This window comes from Anabrus simplex, chromosome 2 (genome assembly GCF_040414725.1).
Source record: "Anabrus simplex isolate iqAnaSimp1 chromosome 2, ASM4041472v1, whole genome shotgun sequence".
Taxonomy (NCBI): Eukaryota; Metazoa; Arthropoda; class Insecta; order Orthoptera; family Tettigoniidae; genus Anabrus; species Anabrus simplex.
The window spans coordinates 336,769,013-336,788,894 of record NC_090266.1 but is presented as its reverse complement, the minus strand read 5'-3'; the positions used below and the strand labels follow the sequence as shown (position 1 = coordinate 336,788,894).

At 38.1% G+C, this 19,882-nt stretch overlaps 1 protein-coding gene across 1 annotated transcript in view; it reads right to left on the bottom strand.

Moving 5' to 3' along the window:
• LOC136864121 (dolichyl-diphosphooligosaccharide--protein glycosyltransferase subunit 1) overlaps nt 1–19,882 on the bottom strand; it is a 271,291-nt gene that overhangs the window by 144,755 nt on the left and 106,654 nt on the right. The window lies entirely within an intron of this gene.

Below are 19,882 nucleotides of genomic sequence, written 5' to 3'. Positions count from 1 at the left end.
TATGTTTCGTCGCGTTCCCTGTCTTTATCCGGTTTTCTTCCTATCCTACACTTCCTGCATCAAGACTGAAGATTTGTCAAAATGACCTCTGAAGTGTTGTTGAATCTGAGAAGGAAATTGTAGAAGACTGCCCTTGTGTTTTCATGTTTGCCATTTCCTCCTCTTTCTTCCCTCTTCTAAAATAATCTGTCATTGTGTTCATTTCATCTCCCTCTCTCTAATGCTAAGAAATCATTAATACATACAACGTATGTATTTCAAATGTAACATAGTTTATCCCTTTCGCTTCCTGCACATTGCCTAGATACACATTTTTTTGTTGACTTCGTTTACTCCGCTCTCACACGGAAGTGAGGGTTCTGGTTTATGCGAAACAACTGCAGTCTGGCGGTATACCTCAGAATCAAAGTTGAAAACAAGGGAGTGTCATTGCTTGCTCTGTGACAAGATGGCACAAAGAGGTAATTACGTTTCTATTTTAGTCAATTTTGTACTTTCAACTATTATATCGCAATAAATTATTAACTTAATACTCTCTAGATTTAAATTATATATGTTTATTTCCAATCTAAAAGTATTTGGGGTATTCAATTCATCTATGAATTCATCGTGAGTGTTGGGAGGGTACGTGTACTTCTCGGCTTTGAGGTTAATTTTGACAGACATGCATTTATTGCTCTTAAAGTAGCTCTGGCTACATGTCTATTGTTGCTATTACTAACTACAGAGTCAAATCGTATATTTACTTGCTGACAGTATATTTTCATGTAGTTGTAACCGTTTTAATTTACATTATAGTCTGTACTATCTATCCCTAATTTTAAGAAAAATGTACTTCAAGGTCTCTCTAGCTTTTCAGATAAACTACGGGCACTAGAAAACCTCCTAGATGATCCAGGGGCTATTCAAGATTTATTACATGCGTCAGATATTGAAGAATTTGATGACAGTGATGACCAGTCAGCATGGAAATCAGAACCTTGTGCAGATGGTTCTAGTTCAGAATCTGTAATATAAGTGCCAGTGAACCCAGTTCCTTCGCTAATTGTCTCATGGTCTAAGAAAACATTTAAATGTAAACCTGGTCCTGAAGTTATTTCTATAGAAGGAGAAAATCCAGTTTCGGTGAGTAAAATTTACTGACTGCAAGTTGAATGAGAAGGTACCAGAACAGATGATGGACCTACTAGTGTTCTGGTTGGCCATTGGAGAGTACATTCTAGGTGGACCCAAGAGAAAAAAATATGACTATTTCAATGAGGAGAATGGAAAACTTTCTTCCCCACAAGAAAGACCTGCAGGTATGCCCAGACAAGACAAACGACTTGATGGTTTTGAACATTATCCAGTTGTAGATAATTTGAAGACGCCACTATGTTGCACACTTAATGGCTGCCAATGGAGATCTCGCACACGACGCATGAAATGCAATGTTTACCTCTTTTTAAATAAAGACAATAATTGTTTCCGTTTGTTCCACACACTGAGGTAGACATACTAACGCACTGTAGAAATTCCATTATGAAGACAAATTCTAAAGGGACATTTACCCTGCTGCAATCAATATTTATGTTATAACTAGCTGATGTACCCATGCTTCGTTACGGAATTCTACATTGTATACGGAATTCCAGTGTACATGTGAGCAAGATTGTATTAAATTGAAACGCGACGGGGAAGTCACCAAACATCTTTTCTCATATGAAGACTGTGCTAGGGAATTTTTACTGTAATGGTAGACCCGCTTGCATACCATCAGTCACAATCAGGTTGGGAAGTTTTCATTATATTGATAGACACTCACCCTCCACCTGCCTTTTTACATCCTCAGAAAGACTGCCGTACTGATTTTCCCAACTGAAATGAACATACATTATAATGATGTCAGTAGGAATAGTGTGATTAAAAGCAATGCTTTCATAAGAAATACTCGATCAAATGAATCACCACACATTTTCTCACTTTTAACGAACAGGACTACACTGCTGATCTAACAGTCCAAAGTTCCAGAGCTGGAATGAGCAAGCCGCAGACAGCCGTGATTCGTGCCCCGCTTCGTCTTTTTTCGGCGGGGAGAGGGTCGAATAGTGGAGACTCAGGGCAAAAACTATGCCCTTTTAGTAATCTGTTTCCTAGGAGTACCCAATGAGTTGGAAAATATCAATTCACTACACTGGCGGCGGAAAAATCTATCTGACTTGCAGGCAAATTTTTCCTCCAAGCCAGAGGAGAAACCCCCTCTTCACTGATAATATGGAATAAAATGAATGTAGAATTTAATAAAAGTGAAGGGGAAGAAGCTTTTAAGAAAGGGCTCATTTCAGGTTTGAATTTTGAGTTATTTAGTGAATTCTGGTGCTATAATTTGGAATAGGCCTAAATTGTTATTCTAGGAAAGGCCATACTACTACTACTACTACTACTAAGTCAGCCTCTGCCTTAAGTATGCACACTGCTCATTCAAAACAGCGCGTCAGAATAGGGATCGAATAACTGGAATACCATGAAGAACCAGTGTGTTACGTACCAGCTGTATCAGAAAATGTATGAACCAGAGGAAAGGCATGCTAAAGAAGAAAGTTTTCTAACTCACCGGCTATTTCCCGCCAATTTTCAGTCAGGCTATTATACTCAGTACACAGCAGTAATCCTATCTATCGGCATTGAGAGGCAACATAAGAGACAAATAATATCACAACAAACAATGGTCAATTTAATGTTATTGTTTATCAATGTTATGAGCTTTCGATATTGTAGGCCTTCGCATTTAGTTTTCTTCTGACTCCGAAATACCACTCATCATAGTCGGTACGGTAAAACTGAACAAAACATAAATGAACGGAAATTGTATTCTCTGTAACTTTTGTTATGTAGTATTATCTGATAGGACCAAAACATAGGTATTTAAAAATTAAAATTTAGACATCTTCCCCCAAACTACAATTTCATCCAGGATGAATAAAATTGTTTATAGCTTAGACTGTAGTTTCTTATTCCCTGACTTTATATACCGATTTTCATTAAATTCTGTTAACCCATTTTCTCGTGGCTCAGCGTTGATATGGACTTAGCAACAAAAATACAAATTCATGAATATCTGTGTTATCATAGCCAGTACGGTAAAAATGTATAATGCATAAACGGTCGGAAATTTAATTCTATACAACTTTGGTTGTGTAGTATTTATCGACACAACCACTAATAATATAAATATTTGAGAATTAAATTTTAGGCCTTCCCCAAACTACCATTTCATTCAGTGTGAAAAAAATGATTTATAGCCTAGATTATACCGACTTATTCCCCGACTTTTGCATACCAATTTTTATTAAGATAGGACCACTAATAACACAAATATATGAAACTTACATTTTAAGCGTTCCCCTAAACTACCATTTCTATCAGCGTGAATAAAATTATTTATGACTTAGAGTGTAGCGACTCATTTCCCGACTTTGCACACCGATTTTCATTAAATTCTCTGTAGCCGTTTTCTAATGATGCGTGTACATACATACAGACAGACAGGCAGGCAGAAATTACGGAAAAGTAAAAAGTGCATTTCCTTGTTACTGTGGACATTACCGATGCAGAAATACCATTCTTTTCAAATTCTGAGCAATGTACAGACAAAACTCTTATTATATATATATATAGCAACAAAAATACAAATTCATGAATATCTGCGTTATCATAGCCAGTACGGTAAAAATGTATAAGGCATAAACGGTAGGAAATTTAATTCTATACAACTTTGGTTGTGTAGTATTTATCGACACAACCACTAATAATATAAATTGTACCGGGCGGTACACCTCCACACCGCTAATTTAAAATGTGCGCCTGTTGAAACTCCTCTGCTGGAGGAAGTCTGAACTTTATATACGCTATTAATTCGCTACCTTCTCAGAAGATGTCACCACGTGGAAAATTTTGAGTTTTTGAACTGTGTCATTTTTGATGTGTTTTGTTTCGCCTGAAGTAAGAAGTGTGAACTTTCTCTCCTAGAGGACACTACGGAAGATCAACAATAGTGCACCCTAGCGCGGAGTCAAAGAACTATTTTGTTGGAGAAATTTTTATTTCAAATGTTTGTTTCTTGTTAAATTTCTTTCTGTTATTGTTTAAGTTGGCTGTATACCCCTCTCTTTCCCCTTGTTTTGCATTTGACCTATCCCAAATTTTTGGTATTAATTTCTGACCAATCATAGGTATCTTCCCCCAACTTGAATATGTTTCTATACCCTAGCCAATAAAAAGTTTGTGGGAGGGTGTTTTCTTTCCCCTAACACCTAGAACCTTCCGCGAGAGGATATAAACTGCTGATTTTTGGGTCTCCGGGCCACTTCTGTTCCATCTTTCAGTGTATTAAGTACATAGCAGGAGGCGGGAAGCGCCTCTTTCTCCGGCAGCGGTCAACAATAAGGTAATGGCCGATTAATAACTTCTTTCTTTGCTAGCTCAGCAGTTTAACTTTCGGGGCGGGTTCTAAGCGTTCAACCATGTAACCTTTTCCTAAAATGTAACTACTCTTTTCATATATTCTCTTTTAAAGCTTCATACTGGGATAGAGAGTGCTAACCCTCTCGAGCTCCCACTCATATTGTTGTGAGGTGAACTTAGTTTTCTCAACCTATTCTCCGTTAACGTAAAACAAATTGTTCTCTTCTTAAGTCACCTCTTTAGTATGGGATTAGCCCTTGTATTAACGGCCTAGGGCCAAGTAGGTCTTAATCAAAGTGTATTAGGAGTGCAAGTTCGCCTCCTCTCAAATTGTTTTAGAGGTCATTTAATTAACCTGCTTTTCATTTAATAGACCTCAGTAGATTGGGTATGTCACCCCTGTGTTTATGTCCGTTGAGGACAGCTTGAAGGTGGAGTTTGGTGTGGCCTGGGAGAGGCTTAAATTAAAGAGCGAGTGGCTCTTTTGGAAACGGAGTGTTGTATGCCTAGAGGAGGCTTTACTGTGTAATTTGGAGCAAGTGCTCCAGGGTTTGATTGGGGTCTTCTGCCCCTTTGTTAAAATTTGTATATCGGAAAGTTGGGCTAGTTGCTCAAGAATTGTGAACTCAGGGCTCGAAGCCCAAATTCTGTAATCCCTGTAATTGTACATTTCAAATTGTGTTTCGGCTACTAAGTACCTGTTCTTTGTTATTACTTAATATTGAAAAGAAAATATAACCTTGTTAAATTTTACATTAACTTTGATTCCGTAGTTTGAGACCCATTCACGCCCGCACCTTCTTACACCTCTACCTACCACCAAAATACGGTAACATAAATATTTGAGAATTAAATTTTAGGCCTTCCCCAAACTACCATTTCATTCAGTGTGAAAAAAATGATTTATAGCCTAGATTATACCGACTTATATATATATATTGTTGTGTTTCTGGTTACAAGCTAATAAAAATTTACTTTAATTACGGATATGACGGCAAAAATTGATTTTTCATTCATGAAACACATTATAGGATGACAACCATCCTCATTGCCTTAGTGAATCTGATACAACTGTGAGGGTTATGGTTTAATACTGACCCTCACAATTGGAAAAGGGTGACAAAGGGGTTGAATGCCTTTAATGAGGCTACTTATATTTCAGAACCTGAAGATATTACAGACCTGAAAATTGGTATTTGGGATCTACTTTAAAAATAAAGAAACAGGCATTTAATCATTTTTGGAAAATCCAAATAATGGGGGTGAAAAGGGGGGTGAATTTAGAAATGAGTGAGTCTACATCTTAAAACTTTCACAGTTTACAGATGTAAAAATTGGTATTTAGAATCTTCCTTAAAATAAAGAAACACGTATTTTTTGTTTTCGGAAAATCCCAATAGGAAGGGTGGAAAAGGGTGAAAAATGGGTTGAATGCCTTTAATGAGGCTACTTATATTTCAGAACCTGAAGATATTACAGACCTGAAAATTGATGTTTGGGATCTCCATTAAAAATTAAGAAACACGTATTTTTTTGTTTTTGGAAAATCCAATTAATGGGGGGTGAAAAGGGGGTGAATTTTTAAAATGAGTGTATCTATATCTCAAAACTTTTAAAGTTTATAGATGTAAAAATTGGTATTTAGAATCTCCTTTAAAACTAAAGGAACATGTATCTTTTTGTTTTCTGTAAATCCCAATAGGTGGGGGTGTAAAAGCGTGAATAATGGGTTGAATGCCTTTAATGAGGATACATATATCTCAGAAACTGAAGATATTACAGAACTGAAAATTTGTATATGGGATCTCCTTTAACAATAAAGAAACACGTATTTTTTGTTTTTGGAAAATCCAGTTAATGGCGGTTAAACAGGAGTGACAAATTAGGGTGAATTTTTGAAAGACTATATCTACAGAATATCTAAGAAACGTAAAATGTTACAGATGTAGAAAGTGGGTATTTGGAATCTCCTGTAAGTGTAAAGAAACATAGGTGATTTGTTTTTGGAAATTCCACTTAAGGGGAACTAAAAAGGAGTGAAATTTTAAAATGAGAATTTATACAGTATATCTCAAAAACTTAACATGTTACAGAATTGAAAAATGGCATTTTTTATCTCTATTAAAAATAAAGAAACGCATATTTTTAGTTTTTGGAAATACCGCTTGGGGGGGGGGGTAAATGTGACTGAAAATGGTGTTGAATTCTTTTAATTAGGCTATTGATATCTCAAAAATGAAGATGTTACAGACGTGAAATTTGACATTTGGAATCTGCTTTAAAAGTAAAGAAACACGTATTCTCGGAAAATCCAACGAAATGGGGGGGGGGGCTGAAAGAATTGAAAAATTAATTGACTTAATTGTATGAGATTACATACATCTAATAAAAACTAAAGATGTTCCAGGCGTGAAAATTGGTATTTTGATCTTTAAAAACAAACAAAAACGCGTTTTGGGGGGAAACCTTCCTGGGGGGCTTGAGTGAATAGGAATTTAATTCCTTTCATGACGACACATAAATCATAAACTGAGGAAGTTAGAGTCTTGACAATTAGTATTTAGAAGATCCTTTACTATTAAAGAAACAAGTATTTTTTGCGGGAAAATTCACTTGGGGGGGGGGGGGGAGGAGTGTGAAAGGAAGTGAAAAAAGGTGAATTATTTTTATCGGGATACTTATATCTCAAAACTGAAGGTAATAGACGTGAATATTGGTGTTTGGAATCTCCTTTAAACATAAAGAAACACGCCTTCTTTTAATTTTTTTTGGGGGGGGGGGGGGGTTAAATAAGGTTAATGGCGGTGGGGTGTAAAAGGAGGTGAGACCAATTGATTTTACTGGTCATAATGTACTTATAAGGAGCCTCCGTTGCTCAGGCGGCAGCGCGCCGGCCTCTCACAACTGGGTTCCGTGGTTCAAATCCCGGTAACTCCATGTGAGATTCGTGCTGGACAAAACGGAGGCGGGACAGGTTTTTGTCCGGATACTCCGGTTTTCCCTGTCATCATTCATTCCAGCAACACTGTCCAATATTTCATTTCATTTGCCATACATTGATCATTGCCCCAGAGGAGTGCTTCGGCAGCCGGCACAATTACTATTGTCGCCGCTAGATGGGGCTTTATTCATTACACTCCTGACCCTGTCGAATGACTAAACAGGCTGTAGATTTTCGATGTACTTATTCTGATCATAAACCGATCATTTTGAATCTTTCCTGGGTTCGTTTTCAACAGCCATCTTTTCCTTCGGAGAACGTTCTTAGATTACAGTAGACTCTCCTGGCATATAAATAAAAATTTAAACACATTTGAAATAAACGACAGGGATGAGATTGACCGTCAAATTGTTCACCTCTATAATAAGGTCAATAATGCACGGGATTATGTCATTCGTATCGCCAGAAATCCCGCACACTTGCCTACGCGCGACAATGGTGCTGGTCACATTGTCAACAATGGCAGCAGATGTAATATACCGTCAAATAGCGGTCTTGCATCTTGCTGTGGGGTCGAGAACATCTAATACCAATAATAATAATAATAATAATAATAATAATAATAATAATAATAATAATAATAATAATGTTCTGGACTGTCGTCAAATTGTGCGGACCGCGCTGGAAATGAGTCCTGGTCTGGTAATGACTACGAATACAGTCCGGCCGCGGGTTCAGTACCGCCAAGGCACCGAAGACGACACCACGCCAGATCTCTTCAGGATTTGATCGATACTAAAAATGCTTATAGGAAAAGATGGCAAAGATTTAGGGTCCCAACCGACAGCGTGGAATATCTGGACCTAGCCCGAGAAGTACGAAATCGACTGCTGGAAATAAAGATTGAAAAATGGGAGGAAACTTGCCGTAATCTATTAGAAAACGAGCCAGATCGCGAATTTTGGCGGATTCTCTCAGAAAACGAGTCAGATCGCGAATTCCGGAGGATTATATATATAGAACGTTAAGCATTCAATTATAAATATTAGTATAATACCGTAGCGAAGCACGGGTTCTTGCTAGTTAAACATATTTACTTAGCACCGTAATCTAATGTACCAAATAAAACGAGACATTAGACACAATATAAATTTCAAAAGTTTAAATCTGTTTTGATACGCGGCTTGTGCCCAGTTGTAACGGCAAGCTGTGCAAGCAGCTACAAGGTTAACTTCCATCAAAACGCTTACTTCACTCTTTTCCCTGCCTGACTTGGAGCGCTGCTCATTGAGGCGAATTGTGCCCACCTCTGGTTTAACCTTTCAAATGGTATATTTCTTTTGAGTAGCTACTAACACAGTGGCAACTTTTCCATAAGGCACTGGGAAGTAACATTTAGTGAGATACCCTTGTGTAGTATAATACAGGGTTTCCATAAAAGAACTCTGGGGTTTTAAAAATTCATATCTTAATAACTGTAGAAGATAGCAAAATGTAGTTAATTTCTCTGAAATGAGTAGCTCATCAAGTTTTACTCATACCAATTGGGAATGTTTTCATCAACAGTTGGCAGCACTGTGGAGCATTGACCTTGAAACAACGTAGCGGCAGTCAGTGCTGTCTGGATTGCCGTGCTATGGCGACACCGCAACAAAAGGCTCAATGTGTTATTTGGCTAATAGAAACTCATTCTGGGGGCATATCAAGAATCTTGTGTATGCGGAAAAAATTCGTGATGTTGGCCATCTCAGGGAACGAATAATCAATTGTGTGGCAACCGTTCCCCTAGACATGCTGGCCAGGACATGGGAAGAGGTGGAATACCGTTACGATGTGTGCCGTGCCACTTTATTAAATTGTTTACAAAAATTGAAAATGCAACCTTTCCAACCATGTATTAAACATTAATATAATTTTTTTACTCCATTACAATATTTTGCCTGAAAACCCCGGAGTTCTTTTATGGAAACCCTATATTTTTATCAGGTTCAAAAAGTATAGAAGATGTATCAAGCTGACAAAAATGATATTAGTACGAAGGGCAAGGCATTTTGCTCACCGAGGAAAGCAACGGGAATTTACGATGGGATACTTTTAATTGGTCAGGTATTTTCATCAGTTTAAAAAAAAAACGAAGTCTCACTTTCGAGCTATTAAAATTATTACAGTGCCATGGGCAAGGAAAGAGAATCTGGCTCAGTGAGAAAAACAACAGGAAACCTACAGTAACATAAGAGACTCATCTACAGACACATAGCTTCGGAATCTTCTATTCATGTGGTCTAGAATGAGTTTCAATTTGTAGAGTTTCTTCGAACCACATGTGGCTTCATCATATGCTTCGTTATTGACAAAGTGTAAGAATTTTGAAGGAGAGGAAATCAACTTTCAGAGAACAGCTCCGAAAATATTAGGGTCTCTAATATCTGTCTACGAGAAAAGTAGCTCTCGTCAGGTAGCTGCCATAATACACTATCTACCTCTCTCAGCAGCCTGGCGGGCGGTACTGGCTGGCTGCCAGCTGGGTGCGGAACAAAACCATTTTGCTTGGTCACGTGGTTTTAGGAGAGTGCTGCTGTAGGCAAAGCTCAAAACTAACATACACCCACAAAGGAACGTGATCTCTGATCCTACGACTGAATAAGTCGTCATACCCATCGCCGAAAGACATTTACAATGTGATGATGGAATATTCCATCGTGGCCACTTAGGAAGCCATGCGACTATGACGATTTATTCCGTCATTACTGCTTGAAATGTTAAAGAGTCCAGACATTATAGGAAAAAGAGTTCATGGTTACTCCTTCCCTCATAATAAAGAATTCCTGTCGGCCACTAGATCAGTTCTGATCAGCCTAAGGTAACATTCAGAGCAGTAGGTTAAAATACTACTAACAACCATCCTACAATAAACGGTTTCCCACTTCAACTGCCTGCAAGTGCCAGGATGATGCCTAACATGTACGCCTCAGTTGATACTTCCTCCTCAATCCCAATCCAAATATATTTAAAATTCACATTCTAAGTTCACATAAAATAATATTAGGTTTCTCACCTCTCACATAAAACAATATTAAAAATTATTCCTTTATACCTAACTTATCGTGTGTTCGGGCAGGGCTAGAAGAATAAATAATAACTGCTTAAACCATGATTTCCTAAACTTTCTGAGGCTAATGGCTTCTCACCACAATATTTACTTAAAACCAAGTATACTCTAGTAAGGGAACAAAATAATCCATGTTCAGTTTAATTTCATTTTAGTTGAGTTCCGTGAACATACATTCTAAACACAGGTATATAGGGTGCTGGAAACAATGCAAACAGGGTATACAAGCTTTACAGGGTTGGTCATGTTGATAAATAATTTGAAAAATGTAATTCGATATCTCACGTTGTCATTTTATCAGCTGCTGAAGTTAGCCAATCAAATCACTTTGTGGGCGAATTCAAGTGGACTTTCCGAGGCAGTGTTGCTAAACATGCATGCAACTTAAGACGGACTTGAGAAATTGCATCAAAGAATCGGTGACAACACTGGACGGCAATGTCAATGCTGACTAGCCACGTTGCAATGTGGATCCAAGTCCACTGCAAGCATGCCACATGGCTGTTTAACAAACATTTCCGTAAATGACCGATCGCACAGTAGCTACCGATACCAACAAATCAGCATCAAACAAACACATCAAAAGTTCCAGCTGGTTTCACTGTAGCTTACTTGCTATCGAGCTACCTTTCAGCTTAGACGTCCATATTTAAATTACCTCCCTGGCAAAGATTTTTTACGTGCAGATTTAGCAACACTGCCTCGCAAAGCCCATTTGAATTTACACACAAAGCGATAACAATGCCTCAGTTCAGCAGCTGACAAAATGACAACAGCATGAGATATCTAATATTTATTAAAATTATTTATCAGTTTGAACAACCCTCTAACGTTCATTAGCTTGGTTTAAGTTTCCGACCACCATGCATACATGAAAATATTGGTAATAATTACAACAGTATGAATCGTCATACAGTAGTTGGATCAAGGTGAGGATGGTTGTCTAGTTGTACTTCCTCTTAACACATTGACGACGGGCACCGAACGGAGGCTGCTACCCCATGCAGACCGAATAGTTCAAGCATAAATACTGTAACTCAAAATGTATTCAAGATATCGACCTCAAACTTGGAACATGTACCATACCTACCAACTTTCCCGATTTAGGCGGGAGACCCACGATTTTCCACAGTTTTTCCCGCCTCCCGATTATTCAATTATTTCTCCCGATTTTTGCTTATTTTTTGGTGAACTTCAAACATTTGTTTTCAAATCCCACCATTTCAGCTTTTTTTTTTTTCTTTTTTTTTTTTTTTTTTTTTTTGCCAGTGGCAGGAAGTCCTTTGCTCATTGGCTGCTTTCAAATGAAATATCGACGTTTATTAATGCGAGAAATGTGCGCGAATGTGCGATGATTATTGAAACCTGTATATCGCGACGCGTATATCGCATTGCCAATATCTCGTTCTCATGTGCTATGTTCGTGTTTGTTCACATCAGTCTAGTCGATTCTAGAGATTCAGATTCTAGTCGCTAGATATGGATTCATTTTTAGTAATTTAGTGACAGAATTTCAATGATAATGACTAGTTACTTTTCTAGAGATTTTAGGAGCCATTTGGAGACATTTCCGACAAATTTTAATTTATCTCAATATAAATGAGTGTCTGTACATTGCTCAGAATTTAAAAAGAATGATATTTCTGTACCGGTCGTGACCACAGTAACAAGGAGAAATGCAAGTTTTAATTTTCCGTAATGTCTGTATGTATGTACGCCCATCACGAGAAGAGAATTAAACAAAAATCGGTATATAAAGTCGGGGAATAAGTCGCTACAATCTAGGCCATAAATAATTGTATTCATGCTGAATGAAATGGTAGTTTAGGGGAAGGCCTGAAATTTCATTCTTAAATATTGTTATTATTGGCCCTATCAATAAACACTACTTAAAGTTATGAAAATTCCCATCATTTACGTCTTATACATTTTTACCGTACCGGCTACGATAATGGATATATTACTGAATTTGGATTTTTGTTACCAAGTCCATATCAGCGCCGAAGTACAAGAAAATGGGTGAACAGAAATTAATGAAAATCGGTATGTGAAGTATGGAAGTAAGGAACTACAGTCTACGCTATAAATCATTTTGTTCCCCATGCTCAAAATGGTAGTTTAGGGGAAGGTGCCAAAAATTTAATTTTTAATTACCTATCTTATTGGCCATATTGAAAACTACTACATAACAAAAGGTATAGAGAGTACAATGTCTGGTTATTTAAGTCTTAATCAGTTTTATCGCACCGACTATAATAATATTGGTGGTGATGGTGATTAAATTGTGAAGATGATTATAAGAATGAGAAAAACGTCATGAAGGAACGATTACTTAAATAATAACACATGAAGTCATGAAGAAAGGACTCACTTTACATAAGATGCTGTAATATCAGAGAGTTGGAAGATAACTAAATGTGAAGACCTGCAATACAGAAAGCTCATAAAATTGATCAACAATAACATTACATTGACCATTGTTTGTTATGATGTGCTTTGTGTATTCTGCTGGCATTTATCTCCGATAGATGGGATTACTGCTGCGTATCGAGTATAATCGCCTGCCCGAATATTGGCGGGAAGTAGCTGGGGAGTTAGATCTTTCTCTTCTTAAGCATGCTATTCCACAGGTTCATAAATTTTCTGATACTGCTGGTACATAACACACTGGATCGTCATAGTATTCCAGCTTTTGGATCCCTTCTCTGAGGCAGTGATTGGAATGAGCAGTGTGCACACTTCAATGGAATAATGACACAGGAGTATTTTGCGGCTGTCTGCGGCCTGGTCATTCTAGCTCTGGAACTTTCAACTGTTAGATCGACACCGTAGTACTTTTTGTTAAAAGTAAGAAAATACGCTGTTTTCCATTTTATCGAATATTTCATAAGACAGCATTACTTTTAATCGTGACATTCGTACTGACGTTATTGTAATGACCTATGTTGACTTCAGTTGGGAAAACTATAAGGACAGTCTTTCTGAGAATTCTCTAGCGAAGCACGGGTGCAACAGCTAGTTATTTGATACAAATAGCATTGAGCTTCACATAATCGCGCAGGCACTTGATGCAATATATTACCGTAATCTATGCATTTACTAAGTAATGGCATCTGAGTGCATGACCGATTCACACGTGTGGAACGTAAGTTCATACTATTTTCGGAAGGCTTATCAGAGGCCAATCATCTCACTCACATACTTTCTGTGTGGTAATAGAGATGTGTAATTTTTAGCCTTGTAGCCTCGCATAGAAGCAGTCGGGCTTTGAGACTATAAGTGTTATAAATATATCATAGTACTGTATTGCACAAGTCATGTAGAATAAGCAGTTTTGACCAATTGTAGCTCCTGATTTTTCCCGATTTTCACATCAAAATCTCCTGATTTTTGGTTTTGTAAAGTAAACTCTAGGTTGCTTCGTAGTCTGTACGTTGTGATACTTTTCACAGCAATACTGTTTGTGGCTCCATTCAATAGTCTTTCTAAGCACAGTATAGTACAAATGCCGTATTTGTGCCATTCGTACACACATTCTTTTCATGTATGCAAGGATTTCTCTTTACGGCTACTCCTTATTAGTGTTAGCCGTTAATCATTAGAAATATCTCATTCTCTCTCACTCGGTATCTATTACAACCGGTCTGTACATAATCACAATTACGGGTAGCCGTCGGCAGCTGAATACGCTGTGCCATGTTGACATCTGCACGGTGCTCCAGGGAATAGCTTGTTAAACAGATGAAGGTTTAAAGAGAAAGAAAGAAAGATGCAGCAATGATTTATATTCCATGACTAAACCGTTTGGAACTCAATCTGGCCCACAATTTCACTAATAATCAAGGAAATACGGAGTGCATATGAGTGAGAATTCTCGTAGCCGTCACCTACTGTTGGCTGCCACCTACTGTCAGCTGGAAACTATGAGAATTCTCCGGGTTCATCACCCATGTGGCACATCAGATAATGTATCTGCATATAAATGTTGAAATAGTTTGTCATCATATAGGGCACGTTGCCATGGGCGTACAATAAACTACACATCGACACTAAAATCTATGATCCCCCTACTCCACGACATGATTGAAAGTAGTTAAAATTATAGCCAACAGATAGCACAAGCTACAAAGGATACCCACGTGTAAAAACTGGAATCTCCGGGGCCCGTCAACAACAGCTGGCCGCAGTACTACGGAGATCTCCGAGGCCGGTCGTCAATGTGTTAAAACAACAATCACCAGTACAGCAAGGAATAATGATATTTTTCAGACACCAGCAATTAAGGTATGGTTCAACCATAATTGCCCAACGTTGAAGCTGGGGTTCTGCATTAGTTCACACATAAGGTAAGTTACTGCTTTAATATAATTTTAAAAAAATAAATAAGGTACCAAAGAATGTTATTTACAATACACACTGAATTATGGGTTGGGAAATAGTACCATATCTGAAATACTTACATGATTACTGTTTACAAGGAGGAGCTATGCCAAATGAAGAGTTGCTATAGTAGCCTCTGTGTACAAAGGAAAGAGTGATAAATATACAGACCAGTCAGCTGAACACGAGTTGTATGTAAGCTATGGGAAAGCATTTTTGATAATTATATGAGAAAAAAAACTCAAACCTATTTTCCCGTCACCTACCGGGTCAGTGGCGAGGAAAGGAATTGTGCCGGCTGCCAAGGCCTGCCGCGCTCCTCTGGGGCAATGATTAATGACTGACAGATGAAATGAAATGACAATGGAGAGTGCTGCTGGAATGAAAGATGACAGGGAAAACCGGAGTACCGGGAGAAAAACCTGTCTTGCCTCCGCTTTGTCCACCACAAATCTCACATGGAGTAACCAGGATTTGGACCACGGAACCCAGCGGTGAGAGGCTGACGTGCTGCCGCCAGAGCCACGGAGGCTTCTAATTATATGAAGCACGTTTGCAAAATTTTTGCTATTTGTTTGACGTCGCACCAACACAGATAGGTCTTATGGTGACGATACGACAGGAAAGGCCTAGGAATGGGAAGGAAGCGGCCGAGGCCTTAATATACAGATCCAGCATTTGCCTGGTGTGAAAATGGGAAACAACAGAAAGCCATCTTCAGGGCTGCCGACAGTGGGGTTCGAACCCACTATCTCCCGGATGCGAGCTCACAGCTGCGCGCTCCTAACCGCACAGCCAACTTGCCCGGTTGTTTGCAAAATTACTAACTGGTTTGATAGAAGACAGTCTGAGTTTTGGAAAAGTTATTCTAGTGAGGTACTACTTGTAGGATTCTAGCAAGGTACACCAGATATTTTATATTCAGGAGGTCAAATGGAATGTATTGCTACTGAGCTATTCGAGGCTTCTTTTATTTTATAAGGTAGGTCATGGGGAAACTACCAACAAAAATTAGGGCAATAACAGAACCCAATCCTGTAATGATTAAAAAGGAAATTCCTCAAGGCAGTATTGTTGGACCTAAGGTTTAATTACATACGTTTGTGATGGGCTTTCAACGTAGCTCAGATCTATGTAATTCCGTTTTATAGTACATTTCTGTAGATCCTGGCAAAATAAACATTAAAACACGTTAATTAAATCTCATCTATACGTAGCCCATTTATACATAATTCGGTGTTACACATACCAATTTTCAATAAATGCAGTTTATTTGAATGTAACAACATTAAAATAATGTTACAGATGTATGTATTTCCTCCTATAAAAACACAGGTGCGTTAGTAATGGGAGACATTAGGGTCAGCATTGTTGGTGGAGGAACATTTGCTTCAGATGTTGGAATGGCGCAGTGTGGTGGTGTAACGAAGGTTGTGGGAAGTGACAGTACAGCATTTGAGTAGCCTAAAAGAAAAGGATTCCACTAGTTCGTGAAATATAGTTAATTTGCTCCTAACAGAGCTATAATAACGCCACAGACATATGCATTTCCAGTTGTTATCAAAACACAGATAAGTTAGAAACGAGGGACATCAGATTCGGCATTGTTGGCAGTGGGACTTTAGATGTAAGATGGGCGAAGTACGATACAGTAACGGTCAGGAAGAGCGGCCGCATAGCATACAGGTTTAAACGAAGATCAAGCTCAAAATGAATCTCTCTTTAACGTTCCTAGTATTCTTTCAAATGTCAACATACTGTACAATAACCTCGTATAACCTTTCTACATATCTTTCTACACAAAGTAATTTGTGACATATTTACATTGACAACAATATTAGCAAGGTTCCTTGTTTAAGTGAAGGGAAGTTTAAGTGAAACATTCCTATTAAAATTAAAACGAAAGTTTAGCCAACCTGATATATTAACCCGCAAGGGGTCGCATCAAAAGAGATGCGCAATGGGTCGCACATGTTAAATTTGACCGGGAAATATAAAACACTAGTTTCTGTAGCAAAATGCATTGTATTACCATATTTACTCATGTAATTTTCCCCACAATGATTTCTAGAACGAAAATAATAAGAAAAATCGCATACCACCCCCTGTTTTATCTAGGTTTCCACTAGTTGCAAACCATGGACTTCTCATCTTCGTGATTCATGACGATGTACGGAAATTGGGAACAGTTTGGAAATTCCAGTTCATGTTCCCCATGCTAGGAGAGGAGGAAGTGACTGATTACTCGACATTCCAGCACCCGAGACCAGAACACACCTGTAACTGCAAGCCATAACTCACCCTTGTTGTTATCAGCTGTGACTTGCACACGTACAGTAACCGCTTTCAACAGTGTTTTTACATGTGAATTGTTGTACGAAGTGTTTGTTAGTGACGTGATGGGAAAGAAAAACAGTAGTTACGACGCACAATTTGAATTGTCTGTAACAGAATTTGCCAAAAATAACTGCAATCGTGCCGCATCTCGGGAATTTTCTGTAGCACAATCACATGGGAGTTACTGGCAGAAGTAGAAAGAAGAATTACAGTGTACTAAGAAAACAACTATCATTTGGGAGACCAAAAACCGGGAAGCATCCAGAAATTGAAAAGGAAATTGTTTCTTATATAAATCAATTTGACGGATGATGGCTTTTCAGTTTCTCACAAGATGCTTGAGTTAAAGGGTGTAGAATGGCAAAAACTTTGAAAATTCCTGATTCTAAAGCAAGCAGAGGGTGGCTTTGTCGATTCATGAAAAGGAACAATCTTCCTCTTCGAAGGAGGACATCTCTATGCCAGCGACTTCTGAAGAACTACAGTGAAAAAATCGTGCAGTTTCATACATTTGTAATTAAGAAGCAGCGCGAGTACAATTACCTGCTACCGCAAATTGGAAATGCAGATCAAACTCGGATTTTCTTTCATATGCCGAGTAAAACTACAATTACCAAAAAGGGAGCATCCAGCGTAGGCATGAGTACTACTGGGGTAGAGAAGCTTCCCTGCACAATTATGCTGGCTGTTACTGCAGATGGGCAAAAATTTCCTCCCTATGTAATTTTCAAGTAAAAACCATTCCTAAATGGAAATTTCCTTCTGGCAGATATCATGAAGGGTTGGTTGCGTGTTGTGTGGGGAAGACTGCCTGGGCCATCTCTTAAACCACAGGTCTCTCCTGGTTTTGGACAGTTTCCATGGCCATCTTGACAATGTTCGCCAAGAAATGGTCAACCAGAAGACCAATGCTGCAATAATTCCTGATGGCTTGACATTAGCCTTGCAGCCTCTTGATATAAGCGTCAACAAGCCATTCAAAAACAATGTACGGCGGGTATATTCTGAATGGATGGCAGGAGGTTCTCATACTCTTGACGCCTACTGGGAAGATCAAGAGCCCTTCACTAGAATTAATATGCGAGTGGATTGTTCATGCATGGGGACCGATCTCACAAGACAGTATTGTGAAAAGTTACAAGAAAACTGGCATTTTCAACAAACTAGATGGAACTGAAGATCACTGCATCTGGGAGATAGAAGAGAATGGGAGCGATTCATCGCAGACGACTTCGGAAGAAAGCGACGATGAATAACCTGGTAAATCTATTTCTTTGTAGTGAAATACATATTAGGGTAGGCAACTTTACAGATTTTACCCTAACACAGTATTCTCATTTATTTCAGGTATCTGGCTCCTATCTTGAGTGAATTCTTGCATGACATTAAAAGACGACAGTTTCTATATAATTATTGCTAGCGAACGTATTATTGCCATCGATTTTTTATTAAAATGAATTGTGTTATACATATTTTCGGTATCGTCGCTGTAAGACCTATCTGTAATATATAAGTAATAATAACAACGTAAAAGTTTCCACCTTTTCAATACTACAATATATTCACAAAATAAAGACATAAAGAAAGTTGTAAAAAACAAACATATTTTTGATTAGTTTGTACTATTTTTAGGCCTAAATAAATTTTGTAACTAAATTAAGGTAATTATGTTAAACCAAATATATCAAGATAGCGACCATCAATGTAGTGACACTAACAGGGAAAGTGTAAGAAATTGTGGAATTTTTGTTTGACAAAGATATAGCATTGCTGGGAATCAGTGAGACCAAACAGAAAGAAAAAGGTGAGAAGAAACTAAAGAAAGGATACACCTTTACTATAGTGGAGGAAGAGAAGCCAAAAATGATGTAGGTCTCATAATTAGAGAAGACCTAAAGGAATTCCTAGAATTGGTGGAAATTATAAATGACAGGTTGATTAAGGTCAGATTGAGACTTGAAACTGGTGTTACAGATATAATTCAAGGGTACGCTCCACAAACATGAAATACAGATACGGATCTAGAGGAATACCTTGAATATCTGGAAGGCCATATACAGGACAAACAAGTTGTGATCATAGGAGACATGAATGCTCAAGTAGGTCAGGAAGGAAAAGGAGATGAGATTATAGGTCTATTTGGATATGGGAAGAGAAACAAGGCTGGAGGTATTTTGGTAGACTTTTGTAGAAGAAATGAGCTGATTATTGGTAACACATAGTTTTGAAAGAAAAACAGTCAGAAGATAACAAGATATAGTTGGGATAACAAAATCAAAACTCTGATAGATTACATTTTGGTTGAGGAACGGTAACAGGAAAATGTTGGTGGATGTAACAGCCTTCCCAAGTGAATATTTAGAGGGAGATCACAGAGTTGTGATAGCTAAGTTAAAGATGGGAAAGATACAAAAGATGACCGAGATTAAGCAGAGAAAGCTAAGGGTGTGGAAATTGCAGGAGAAGGAAACAAATGAAGAGTTCCAGACACACATTAAAACAAGTATACCTAAGGAAGACATCGGAAGTGTCGAAGAAGAATGGGCATACTTTAAAACAGTCATGGTGGAGTCAGAACATAAGACCTGTGGAAGAGTATCAGGAAGGAAGAAAGATCAAGAAACGCCCTGGTGGAATGACAGGGTAAAAAATATAAAAGGAAGAAACAAGCT